At 39.9% G+C, this 13,550-nt stretch overlaps 1 long non-coding RNA gene across 1 annotated transcript in view; it reads left to right on the forward strand.

The window, feature by feature from the left end:
• Nucleotides 1-11,222, forward strand: part of LOC133208400 (uncharacterized) — a 45,095-nt gene extending 33,873 nt beyond the window's left edge. Inside the window, exons 2-3 of the long non-coding RNA XR_009724361.1 lie at nt 6,665-7,786; nt 10,685-11,222. This is a non-coding gene — a long non-coding RNA (uncharacterized LOC133208400). The remainder of the gene's footprint in view (nt 1-6,664; nt 7,787-10,684) is intronic.
• Nucleotides 11,223-13,550: the final 2,328 nt, after the last annotated feature.

Below are 13,550 nucleotides of genomic sequence, written 5' to 3' on the forward strand. Positions count from 1 at the left end.
CTGACCCAAACTGACCAAAGAGGTATTCCATACCACAGCACGTCATGCCCTGGATGTAACTGGGGAGTGACCTGGAAGGGCTAGGTGGACTGCAGGGTTGGAGGAGGTATCAGTCGGTGCTTGGTCGGGCTGGGGGGGAGAGTTATCGGTCGCATGGTGATGAGGTGTTGTATTCTCTTCCCTTGTTATTTCCTTTATCATTACTATTATTGGTGGTAGCAGTAGTGATTTGTGTTATACCTTAGTTACTAAACTGTTCTTATCTCAACCCGTGGGAGTTGCATTCTTTCTGATTCTCCTCTCCGTCCCTCCAGGAGTAGGGGGAGGGCAAGAAGGGGGGGGGGGGGGGGGGGGGAGTGGGTGAACAAGCTGTCTGGGTGGGGTTAAACCACGACACTGTTGAATATTTGTTAAGCTGGAAGTGACCATTTTGAGAAAGCAGAAAAAGTTCCCAACATGTAATTTGAAGAAGGCAGCCATGGAAGACTGTCTCTTCTACTTTGGCTTTGACATGCTAAGAAACGGCATGAAAAATAACTAAGGAAAACAGCACACTTTTCACTAGCAGGTGGGTAGAAATGACAAATCCCTATCCAAGATCTAGAAAAGTCCGTTATTTTCATATAATCTCACATTAATCTTCATAGCTCATTACCGTCAGATGTTGTGGAGACTAACAGGTTAGATGGGTTCAAAAGACACTGAAGAAGTTCATGTGGAAAATGCCCATTAGTAGACCAGATGTGACCTACAGATCACATATTTTAAACTAAAGGAGAGTGCAAAGATCCCATGGTATATGTGGGTTTATACTTTCCCCGAAAATAGCAAACCAAGAAAAACTTGTTTTCTGCAGAGGCATAGATTTTAGCCATTATCCCAGTACCAGCAGTTCATCTTCCCTTTCTTTCCCTCTAGCTGTGGACAAATAAATAGCTTTGGAATTCCCTGGTAGGACTTCTGCCTCTATCAGCTGGTGTAGCATATGCATTCTAGGCCAGAATCTCCTGTGTTTTCATCAAAGACAACCACTGTTACTGTGCTTTCTGTGAAGACCACATTCATACCTTCTGTATTTCCCTGATTATGTCAGCCCCATCCTCTGTGCACAGCAAAGAAAGTTATTTGTATTTGGGGAAAGGGAGAAGGGTGCACAGAAAGAATAATAAAGTTTCTGCTGGGATTATATTTATTTATTGTGTGCTTTGAACCATCAGATAACTTTCAGAAAACTGTGAATTTGGTGAGTTTTTTTCCTGGTTTTGTCACTACTGACTGAATTTTGAGTGTGGTGAATATCAGTGCTTGAGTAGATGGTCAAAGTCCCGCATGGACTAGGAAAAATAAGGAGTAGATGAATAGCTGTTCATTTCCATCTTGTGCTGTTTGGTTCTGTCTGTAGAGGACTTTTTTTTACTGTGTCTGTTGTTTTGTGGTCTACAGGAGACTTTTCACTTTTTTAATTTGTTCCAACACTGGGTTATCATTTTATCAAGCTCATTTTTCTAGAGTCCTAGGGCAACCCACAGTGGTATGTCTAGCATTTTACTGCATGCAGCACCAACCTGCTGCTTCCCAGATGTAGCACACATCAGCAACCATCATTTCGCCAAGCTCTGAAGCACCCCTAAAAACATCTGTTTTCCTGAGCATGAACATCTGTAGGATCTGTCTCCCCAGCATTAGACTGTGCAAGACTTTTCGTATATTCCTGTTTTCATGTCACAGAGAAATCTTGCACTTGGTGTCTGTACTGGGGAGGCAGAGAAACATGAAAGACCAACCTTCTTTCAAAGTGAAAAAGTCACCTTGTACGCAACCACCTGGAGATGCCCCAGCCTCTGCACGACCCTCGCCTCTCCCCCACTGTGTATGACACTGTACACCAGGCCATTCTAACTTCGCCCTGTCCCCACCCCATCCCACCCTTTCATCTTCAGTTTGTTCAGCCTCACTCCGTAGATGCCATCGAATGCAAGGGCCAATAAGCTGAAAGTAGTCAGGGCACGGTGACATTCAGATTCTGGCTTTTGAAAACTAGATCCAAAAAGTACATTCAAAGTTGGTTCCTGACTGTAAACATCAGTGGTGGTGAAATGCTGGCAACCTAAGAGAGGCGGAGCAGGATCAAGTGATGTGGGACGTAGTTTTGATAACACAGTGGCTTCCAGTGGGTGCTTTGGCTTCCACTAAACATCATTAATGTTTTCAAAGAAGCATGAAATATACACCCATGCTTCGTCTGCTCTCCCTCCCCCGTCCCTGTCCCTCCTGCAACACAAAGGGGACCTTCTTTTGTTATATTTGGATAATTATTTTGCTGCCTTCCCTCCTGGTACCCACTAAACATCCATGATTGATGAAGGGAACACATTAAGAATTTGAGATGAAAAAGTGAAGAGAGAGCAAGGCTGGGCAAATGAGCCAGTGGGTTGAAGCACTTGGGACATTAGAGAGTGTCAAGGATGGCAAATGACTTCATTGAAGTAATGATGATAAACATTTTATCCCTGTGCATATATGTGCATTATACCTAATGATCTCAAGCATAAGTAAGTGAAGAAAGGCACTAAATAAATCATATGAACAGACCCTAAATGGGAATCCCTAAGGAATGGGATCTGAATTGTAAATGCACGCCTGAATTTCACACATCAAATTACAATAAAGAGATTGATATTTTAAACAGCTCTGTACTTAAAGGGTACTGTATCTAGTCCTGAGGATTTTTCTTTTGCTTAAATTTTTTTCAGTTACACCATGTATATATATACACACACACACATATGTGAGTCTGTGTGTAAGTTCATTAAATGAGGTATTTTGCATATCAGTGGGTTACTCTGGATTTCATTAACATCTCAGAGACTGACTAAGAAGTGCTTTATGCCTGACTGAGATTTTTGAAAGACATAAATGTTCAAGGACAAAGTCTTTTCTGTTACACCAAATAAAATCTCCAGAAAAAGAAAAAAATCCTTGCTTTAAATGAACTTACTCCAGACTTGGTCTGATGTAACTGAAAATACAGTCTGACACTTACTGTCATGTTTCTTTCATTTCTTTCTCTCGCTTCCTCAAATTGTGGAGCCAAATTCTTAGCTGGTGTCAACCAGCAAAGCTTCTTGAGCAATCAGCAGATCATGCCTGTTGGCATGATTTGGTCCAATACCTACACAAGTAGAGAGTGGACTTGGGTATTAAAGAGAACAGGCTTTGTGCAGAACAAATTATAGTAGAAATGTCATCCCATTTCCTTCCAGCCTCAGCCATCTTAAAATCATCAAAATACAACTACAGTACTATAAACACTCAGTAATAAATCTACTAAGGTATGGGGAAGCAGGCTGGAAGAAATGAAAATGTCTGATAAGACTGAGCAGCCGTTATGTCCTCACAGATAGCCCTGGCTCACACTACATTCTTCAGTAGAAACACGTGAGAAGATAACCATGGAGATTTAAAACCTCTGGGATTTCAGCTCTTTTCCAGGTTTTCTCATCAGATATTTTCACTTATCTAGTAAAAAGAACCCTGCCCACAGATGTCACAGCCATCTCAGGCTCTCCATATCTTTCTTACAGCAGTTTCAGGAAGGCAAAAGGTCTGCACGGAGTTCAAAGGCTTTACCCACCATATTTCCTGACAGGTGGAAGCATTCTTGGGCCAGGCCTTCGGCGATACTGCCCTTGAGTTTCCCATTCAGAACTTCCAGAGCAGGAAGAAGCAGTGAATGAACATCTTAAGTATCAACTCTCCTGTCTTTTTCCCTAGAGGATTTCCAGCCCTGCACAGAGACTTTGTTTCCCAAGTGTTGATCTTAACTTGGAAAATACATGCTGGATTTAAATGTAATATGCACTGATTCTTGTGTTGCTGCTAAGAATGCACTTTCATGTGCTTCTAAAATGTACATTAATACCTGCATACCTATTTACATATATGTATGTATGTGCACACACACATTCAATTATTTTGCATTTGAGAAACATTTATACAGCATAACATTCTGAAAGCAAGAAATTTAACATATCCCCTTGTTAAGTCTTGCCCATTGTGAGGAATCTGGGAAGCAAACACACGAAACATGCCTTTTTGTATTTGAACAAATCTTTCCTGCTACAGATACTTATAGAAAGCAAAATCCATATATTGATTGTAAGCAGTTTCCATGCACTTGGCAGTGTATAAAGCATAGTAAGAGGTAAAGGTCATTAAATAGCTTCATGTATAAAGGCTGGATCCAGAGTGCTCTGAAGTTCTTCTCTGAAGTCAATTCCAGTCTTTCCCTGAATAGAGCAAGCCCTGAATACTGGGGATGAACTATTTAAATATTTTATTTTTTTTCCAAACTGAATTTATTTCAAAGTGTTGCTAAACTGTAAGTTAGGTTTCCCATAAGCGCTGCTAAAATTTTTATTTTCACTGGAAAGCTAGAATGCCTTTTTAAAGTACAAAAACATATCCACTTACTCTTTACGTTATCAAAATATATTTTTCATAAACTATTAAAAAAATAAATATTACATCCTGTACTCCCTGCTGGAATGCTCAGTCCATCACTACAGTTGTTTGACTATTGATTAATTTTCAGAAATGTGTTGACACAAACCTTTCTGTGAACAAGTCAGTTCCCTTCTCTTCCATTCCTGCACTGGCTTGTCACATTTTTACCTTTTTGCATGATTAATGTTGTTTTGTAAGCTTCAAGAATCAATAAACATGTTCTGAAGTGCATACATCTGTATTTTAAACGTGTCTTATTATCTTAGTTTTCTAGTTAACCTGCAGAATACGTTTCCCATTGAACTTAACAGGTGTGAGCTGTGTAGCCGGTGATAACATAGAAGGTCTTCTGGTCTGCCTGGTCCTTGCCATGAAACCAGATCTTCCTTGCAGATTCAGGAATGTGGTGTATCTGGAAAGAGTTTCCTCCAGGACTCCAGGAAGACTTAGTTGCTGATACACGTCTCTTCATGTCTTTAGACGGGGGATAGCTTTACGGTTTCAAATTCCTCTGGCTTCCTTAAATGTTCAGGATATTCAGTTTATTGCAGGATCAAACCTTCAGTGGATGTCCCTTGGGAAATCAAAAGAAAGATTCCTTCAAGCTAGCTAGCATCATATATATTCAATGAACACAAAGGGGATGAGACAAAGCATAATCCAGCATTTGGGGGATTTTACCAGCATGATATTGCAAGGATCATGTTAGTCCACGCGAGAAACACTGCAGGATTTATGACAGTTAAATATTTGTTCTCTGTCAATGTAGGAATCTGTCCTTCAAGTGGTCACAGTACTCCTCTTTCCAAACTCAGAATGAGAAACTGGTCGCCAAACTGAATGAGCCTGGCCTGTACTAATCCTTCAGCATGTTGCAGTCTGGAGGAGGGGAAAGAAATATTTTACTTGCAGGATTCTTTTTTCTCCTCCACAGATTTGATACTGTGTACTTGAAACTTTGCAGAAGCATGAAATATTAGTCCCGGTCCCAGGAAAGTGGAACAGTGGATGGGAATATGTCATAAACTGTAACATCCATTTATAAATGTTGCCAGCAACCTGCATTACATTGGTGGTGCAGTGTCTCTGCAGTATCTCATACTGTTCCGAAAGGTATTATATATCCGTATGAGACTGCACCTCTGTGGTCTGAGGCATAACTAGAAAATAGTTATGCCACAGTAAATGCAGAATTTAATGTAGGATCAGCAATCCATTCCAGGAGAAAGATGGGTAGAGGTAGGAGGAAAACCTGCCGAAAAGCACAGGTAAGCCCTTTGTGCTGTGGAAATGAATCTGGTTTTGGTGCTGGGGGCTGAGTTTGTGTTGATGCACAGAAGTAAAACAAGAGTATTCAGACAAGTGGAACATGATCTGATAAGCCTGGAAATAACTCTGCCAGGCTATCCAGCCTGAATGACATCCCTGCCTGTGTCCTTTCAACACGTTTGATTTGAACACAATCTTCCCAGATGAAGGCTTTTCCTGTGCTTTCTGTCCTGCTTCAATACTTCACAAACTCCCTTAATGTAGAAGCAATGCAAGCTGAAGTGAGAAAAGAGCTATATATTTTTCTTGAAGAGACAATATTTCTTCTGGGTTTAGGGTTGGGTTTTTTTCAGTATTGTAACCTCTCAATGTGGTACAAACCAAGCCTTTTCCTTACTCTGCCAGCTTAATACGGTAATGAAGTTGTGCCTTTCATTTATTAGATGCTTGAACTCTGTGTTCATACTCTTTATCTGTATATGAACAGATAAAACTAGAAATAGGTCTATCAGGTTTTCAGATATGAAAAAAATGAAACTATTTTTATAGACTTCCCAGAGTACAATTTCATTAAGCTCCATATCCATTGAATGAAAATTTGCAAAATGTATATCCTTATTACATGAATAAAATGAAACAAGATTCATGCCTGAAGATTCATAGATATGAATAATGTTCACACAATACCAAATTTCACTAAACTGAATATAAAGATTTATATTTGAACTATAGCCTTCAATTTGCACGATTTATGTCCTAGTGGTTGCATGACTACATTTATCAGAAAGGGGCTGTTCTTTGTGGGAGGTAATTCTGCTAAAGCTTGTGATCATTTGGCTCTTGATCAGTGAAATGAACTGAATCCCATTTTCTGTGTCTGTCTTTTCAGATGTTTTCCACCCTCATATGCTCTAACTCCGACAAGAAGAATGCATATTTCAAATCAGGATATGAACCACCTGCCCATAAATCAGCCAAATACAGGCCCTGCACCTAGCACAATCTTTAACATTTCTCCTAGGCATGATACTTTTTCTATCCACAATGTCCATGGCTTTTAGAAATATTGAATGTTTTTGTGTGGAAAAGTACATGCTCCTCATTTTTGTTCTTTAAGTTTTCATAGTATATCAGATTGTGTAAGCGCTTGCTTCTGAGCAACCAGGTCCACAATAGGTGGGTAGAAGATCAGCGGTCCTTAGATAGTCTTCAGACTCCTATTGCTGCCTTCAGAGTTCTTACTGTGTAGCCATTACCACTGACAAATCATGTTGCATCAGAAGGGGATCCTGACTCAAGTCTGAAAATTGTTGAAGCTCAGGAGAGCTTGGATCAGGATGCAAATATGAACAAGTTGACGCTATTGGGCTATGGCAAATAATGAAGATCATCAATACAGTCACATTAATGTGGTCACTTATCCCTAAAGGAAACTTCATTGACTGATGAGGTACTAGGGGCATTAATCAATTAACTAATAGTGCTTTTATCTTAATAAGAAAGAACAGAATAGTCTTGAGTAGAAATAGCATGCTAGAATAGAAATATAGAGGTAACCATCTCTTTGTTAACATAAAACAGGGTAGACCTCTATACTTTTTCTAAAAATATGGCTTTGGTTTAAAATAGCAAAAATAAAAATTAAAGGGAAAGAATCATGGAAAGCACCTTTTTTTCATGACTGATGCCTCTTCTGCAGCTGCAAGCACATTCGTTTCTCCATAATCCCTAGCAGTGTAGAAGAAAGAGAGCCTTCAGGTGAAAGGTTACCTACATTTATAATGTCAGGCACTGAGACTGGTGAGGTAAAAGGTAAATGGTAATTTTATCATTAGCGTGCCTGACCCCTTGCCCCCACCATATCTCATAGGAGACGTTAAGAATGGCTCACCTGTCAAGATGCAAACACTTAAAGGTCAATGCGCACAGAAATCTTCAAGAGCTTACAACTGAATTGCTGACACCTTTTATTATCACCGCTTAAATAAATGATTCAAGTGGCAAGACAAGGGTAAGATTGGTTAAATGTCACGATTTACACGAGGAATTCTTGGAGCATTATTTTCTAAATTCTGACTATATAGATATGATTTTTAATTCTAGAAGTGTGTGATCAATGAGATTGATTTCACACCATTTACAGAAGTTTAAAGATATATTCCTCTTCTGCAAGGCTGGAAAGCACGCACAAGGAGGAAGTTTTGCTGTCATTGGAACAGAGAATCCAGATCCCTGGATCCACTATCATTCTAGTGTACGACATCAGAAAACTCATTTGACCTCCGTACGTGAGGAGTAGATATTTATGACTCAAAAGGATGGGACAATATCTTGCAACCTAGTCATAAATTTTTTAAAACACTTGTTACACTTCTTTTTTACTTAATGAAGTAAACAGGTAAAGATCCTTTCCTCATTCTCCAAGCAATTTTTACACTGAAAAGCTCTGAAGTGTGGACACATCAGCACCAGCTTTTGGAAAACACCAGGGTTCACTCGTGCACACACTATCTGCGGGATCAACAAGTGCAATTCTATAGGGGTGAGTATAATTTACTCTTGACACTGTGCATCACACCTCCTGTTGTTACAAAAAAGGGCCAGTCAGGTATACAGGAACCCTGAGTGTGATCTTGGAGCTGGAGGTCTGTAATAGAAAAGCAATACTTTTGTATTGCTGTTGTATTGGACAGTCAGTTAGCAGTGGTGTGAGTTGATCAAGGCAGGGAAAGGAATCTGTCTGTGATTCTGCTGTTCATCAGAACCTTAGTAAGTCAGTAATTTCTGAGTGAGGGTACTTCAGTTTTAAGAAGCTCTCACAGCAAAAGAAGAAATGGGAAAAAGAATGGAGAAAGATGGCTTATGCTACCTGAAAAGCAGACCTTACTCATTTGTGATGAACAGGGCACGGATTACTGGGAGGTGTCCCCACCCATGGCAGGGGGTTTGGAACTAGATCATCTTAAGGTCCTTTCCAACCCTGACTATTCTATAATTCTGTGATTCTATGATCTCATGGCTCTGTAAGATCTCCTAGAATGAATCCCCTTTCCTTATGGCTGTTACATTGCCTATTATTTCCAGTGAGACCATACCAGCCCTGTGCAAGTGAGTTACCCTGAAGGGTGAAGCTATGTTCTTTCTGAGAGCTGTCAATGGTGAAGAGGGAGCAGGGTCTGTTTAGCACTGATGAGTCGTTCGGGCTTGATGTTGCTTGAATGGTGAGTGTTTTGAGATCAGTGTACATGTTAAAGCTGCCTTACCTAAAGGGTTATAGTTTTTGATCAGTAAGCATCTACATAATCTATATAAAGTAGCAATTTTTTAGTTTGACAGCTACAAACACAGTAACTGGCTACTACCATGTGATGCAAGCCCTCCTGAATCTATACCTTTTGTCCTCCCCACACAATGATCACTATACTCAGTGATCTGCTCTCCTCCACCTTGTCTCCATCTACTCCATCTTTCCTTACTCTTTAACTTACTGACTTTTAAATTTACTTCTACAGGTAACATTCCACATACTTTTCCTACATATATCATTAAACTTCTTCCTGAAATGGCTGCATGCTGCTGAAGCTGCCAAATGAAAAGCTTCATTTCTCCTTTCCACACATCAACTATATGACTAGCACATTATGGTGCTTGCATTTTTTTTTCCTGTATTATTTTGTTTCTGGCATTTTACTGGTGTGCTGCATAAAGAAGTAATGCAGTAATAAGGAAAGGTTAAATAAGAAGAAAAAAAATGGGGAGCAGGGAGGAGGAAAGGTGGGTGCCCAAAGAACACTTAGGTCCTCTTTGTATTCAAAGAAACAATGACCAAAACCAGAAACTGGGTTGAAAGCACGAATAGTGTTCATGATAACGGATTTTTCATAGAAACCCCTGTGATCCAAGTTCTTTGCTAGGAACAACCGCAGGTGGGCCACACATCCCTGGATGTTTGCACCACAGCAATACCCATGCTCCTCTATATCTGACTGGCCCTTTTAGTAACAACAGGACTCTTAGGGTATTGCTACAAGAGGATGCACCTACTGAGTGTAAAACTCAGGACAGACATCTCTTCTACTTCTGTTTCTGAGAAAATCTTGCTTTTTTTCATCCCCCCTTGCAATATCCTCCAATAAGAGGTCTGTCCATAAGTGTCTTTCTTTGGTTTCATTGCTGTAATATAATTCTATTTAGAAACATATCAGTAAAAGTTATTGCAAGGCTGCAATCTCACTTCAGGTTTCAGATTTATAAAATAAGAGGGAATGCTGTACCTGCAGATGGCTGCTAGGTATGCAGCTGAAATGCACTTTAAGAAAGCATGTTTATATTATTTATTAATAATCCCACTTTATTAATAATACTTATAAATATTTTTATTATCACTTTTGCTATCTGTGAAGCTCAAGGACCCCACAGGTTACTAAATATTTAATTTCTAGTGAAATGTAGTATTTAGCATTTATTTGCCATCCTCTGCTGAAACTGCTTACTGTCTGAAGATAGACATTTGGGGAGAGAAGTGACCATCTGTCGAAGTTTTAGGAATTGAGAAGTGCTCAACAGAAATGGGAATGTACTGTAAATCACTTAGAACTTTAGGAAGGTTCATCTAAGGCTTGAACGATCTTGAACCTTTACTGGCAACACAGGACAGCAGGTTTTTCAACTTACTGAAAAACACCTACTTTCCCAATAATTCTTCATCTTTGCCTAGCATCTCTGCAAGGATATTTTCCGTAAAGGCTACCTGCACAGCAAGCCCACCAGTGGAAGATAAAAAGCAAGGAGAGCACTAGTTTCATGCACCCCCAGTATACTTAGTGCCACAGCATGTAATGTTTTTAAAGTAGGGTGCTGCATGACAAGATGCCTAAAACCTCAGTGACCAGTTGCACCTTCTCCCCAGAAACACCTGACTGCATAGCAGAGCATAAGCAGACATCCACATGCCAGGGGTATCAGAGATTTCACTGGAGCAGACCTCAACTGAACCACAGACTTAACTATGACTGAATTTACACAAGCGAGTTTTCTCAGTGGGACTTAAACTTAGCCCGATGCTTAAGCACTTAGCTGAGTCAAGGATCTAATGAGTGAAGTGCTGGAATTACAGCTGCCATTTCACAAAAGGCACCGTATAAAAATATATACAGTTCGCGGCAACTACAGCTTTCTATCTGCAGACCTTCTTTTATGTAATTTCACACATAGATCAAAACTGCACAAAATGCAGTTTTTTTTGCCTTGCACTGCTCTTGTGCATCAAAAACTTCTGTACTACCTCAATTTTAACCATGCATTATTAAGATATTGTAAAATGGTTTATAGCCATTGTAAAATTATTTTCATTTTTTTACCTGACCACCTGAGGAAGACACCTGGTAGTGATAAAATTATTTTTACTACATGCCTTTCAGGACATAAGAGAAATAAAACACTTTCTTTGATATGCAAGTACTATACAACTGTGCTTAAGCAAAACATCTGTTATGCCCCACCAAAATCAGACAGCCACCTTTTTATGTTGCTTGGTTATTTTCCTGTTTGTTTTGAATTATTTATTTTTCATAACATGAGAAGCATGCAAAGACTAACAAGCAGGTAAGGTTAGCCTACCAAGCACTAAAAGCTCAAAGAGATAGAGGCTTCCTCATTTGCTTACCATGCAAAGCTATTTATTTTTGGATCACAATGGTCCCTATTTAAACAGAAGTCCCTATTCTGATTGTGAACATATGCAGAACATGCCACTGCCTCTGATGCCGTTTTCTTGCACATGTAGAAAGAGACTCCACTAAATATAGAAAGAAAGCATGTTGCTGCTCCTGTTTGGGTGTTGACATGTTAGATAATAGAGATTCTTGGTTTGTTATACAGTACTGCTGATGGTACACCAGCTACTTACGAGTTCAAAGTGACAAAATAAATCCAACTCACCACCTTTTCCCTGCAGAGAAGGACAACAGATCTACTTTCACTCTCTACAGAGCTGGATGCTGCTCTGACCATTTCAAAGACATGGAAGAAGGCAGAGCTGCCTAGGGTCATGCCCACTTTTCTATCTGATGATACATGTTGCCATAACTTCCACCGTGGTGTAAAACATATCACATTCTGTATGCCCAAGGAAGTAAAATTGAAAAAGCCTGGGCTGAGTATTCTGAAGCATTCTTGGCATCAGGAACCCGATATTCACTTCAGGATCAGACCTTCTTTCTTTCTGCATATACACATAGACTAATACAAAGTGGGTACAGATTATAGGGATCTTGATGTGGAAGTGTCTGATGCTTACTTTTGATCAATGGCTGTACCAAAATAATGATGCAAAGGAATGGAGTAATTGGTCCTAGTGCTTCAGGGTACTAGTTGCATTTAAACGTGGTTACAAAGCTTTCAAGTATCTCTTTCCTCCATGCTTCTGCCTCCCCATAACACACTTCCTCACGCACATTTTGTGGAATCAGACCTCAGTGCAGTGGGGGATACAGACAGTCAGACTAATGTATTCTAATACCTCCTAACACACACACACACCAACTTTTCTTTGTTGTTTTGCTCCTTAATAATCTCTAAGTGCAAAATATGTAGGAAGCCATGCAAAAATTCTGGTCATAATGTCATCCCCTAAGACACAAATAGAGGCAGGAACATTCTTCAGGGAGATAAAAAAAGAGAACATCCAATTTTCCACTACAAAACAGGTGCACTCAGATTTTCAAAGTACATCACACTTGTCTCTCTTGTTTATTTAATCCTAATTTATTGGATCAAGACAAAGAATAGTACAGTTTGGTTTTCTGGCATGTTCGTGTCCACAGCAAAAAGAAGGTCATTGCATTTGGGTACTAATCTACCAGTGCAGTAAGCCGTGATTAAAATGTCTCGGTAATGTTCTCAAAAAAACATTACAACTGCTTGAATCCATATCCATCCATGGCTAGAGAAGAGGGGATGCTAGTCCGGTTTGGTTAAATAGATATAAACTTATTCCCCAGTCAGTCAGCTAGAGCAGCAACCCTGCATTTCAGCAAGCTAAATAAAAAGATTGCCTGGGGTCAGGATAAAAGCGAAGGTACACAGGACCATGAAATAGTTTTCACCGCTATCATTTCACTTCAGAGGACCTAGTCTTACTCTCACCAGGGATCATGTGTGACCTCAGCTTTCCCTATTACTTCTTATACCTCTACATTTATTATAATGTTCACCAAAAAAGCAAGGGGTTAAATGAGGCTAACAGGGTGTTTTGGCTTTCTATTATGCTCTAATTCTATCAAGGAGTTTTGGACAGAGGAGCAGGGAAGGATGGAGTCCTTAAAATAAAGTGAAGGTACAATGTGAAAAAAAAGATACCTTTGTTCAACTTTTGGGTGAAGTTCTGTGTGCCTGAGCCACACTCCCCCTGCTGCCACTGTGCAGCTTCTCCTCTTCTTTTTTCATAATCGCCCTGGTTATGAGTCTTTGTTCACAAAGGTGGAAAACACGGAGGGCTCTAATGATGCATTATCACAGGTCAGAGAATGAACCACATAAATCTCTGTGGCATTTGCCTTCACACAATGCCTCTAAAAGGACAGCAGCATTCCTTAAAGATGCAGCTTTTCCCCAGTCAAAGACAGCTCAAATGTACCTGTGGGCTTTTGCCCGGATAATCACCTTTTCCTCCCACTGCTCCTTGGACAGCCTCGACCTTGTCTGCTTTTCTTCACTCTGCTGTGTTTTCACTAATGAAGACTAGAATTCAGTTGTACATCTGGGACTAATAGCTT

The sequence above is a fragment of the Neopsephotus bourkii genome, unplaced genomic scaffold (genome assembly GCF_033783945.1).
Source record: "Neopsephotus bourkii isolate Nb327-2 ecotype Australia unplaced genomic scaffold, CSIRO-AGI_Nbou_v1 NB_272, whole genome shotgun sequence".
In the NCBI taxonomy this organism is placed as follows: Eukaryota; Metazoa; Chordata; class Aves; order Psittaciformes; family Psittacidae; genus Neopsephotus; species Neopsephotus bourkii.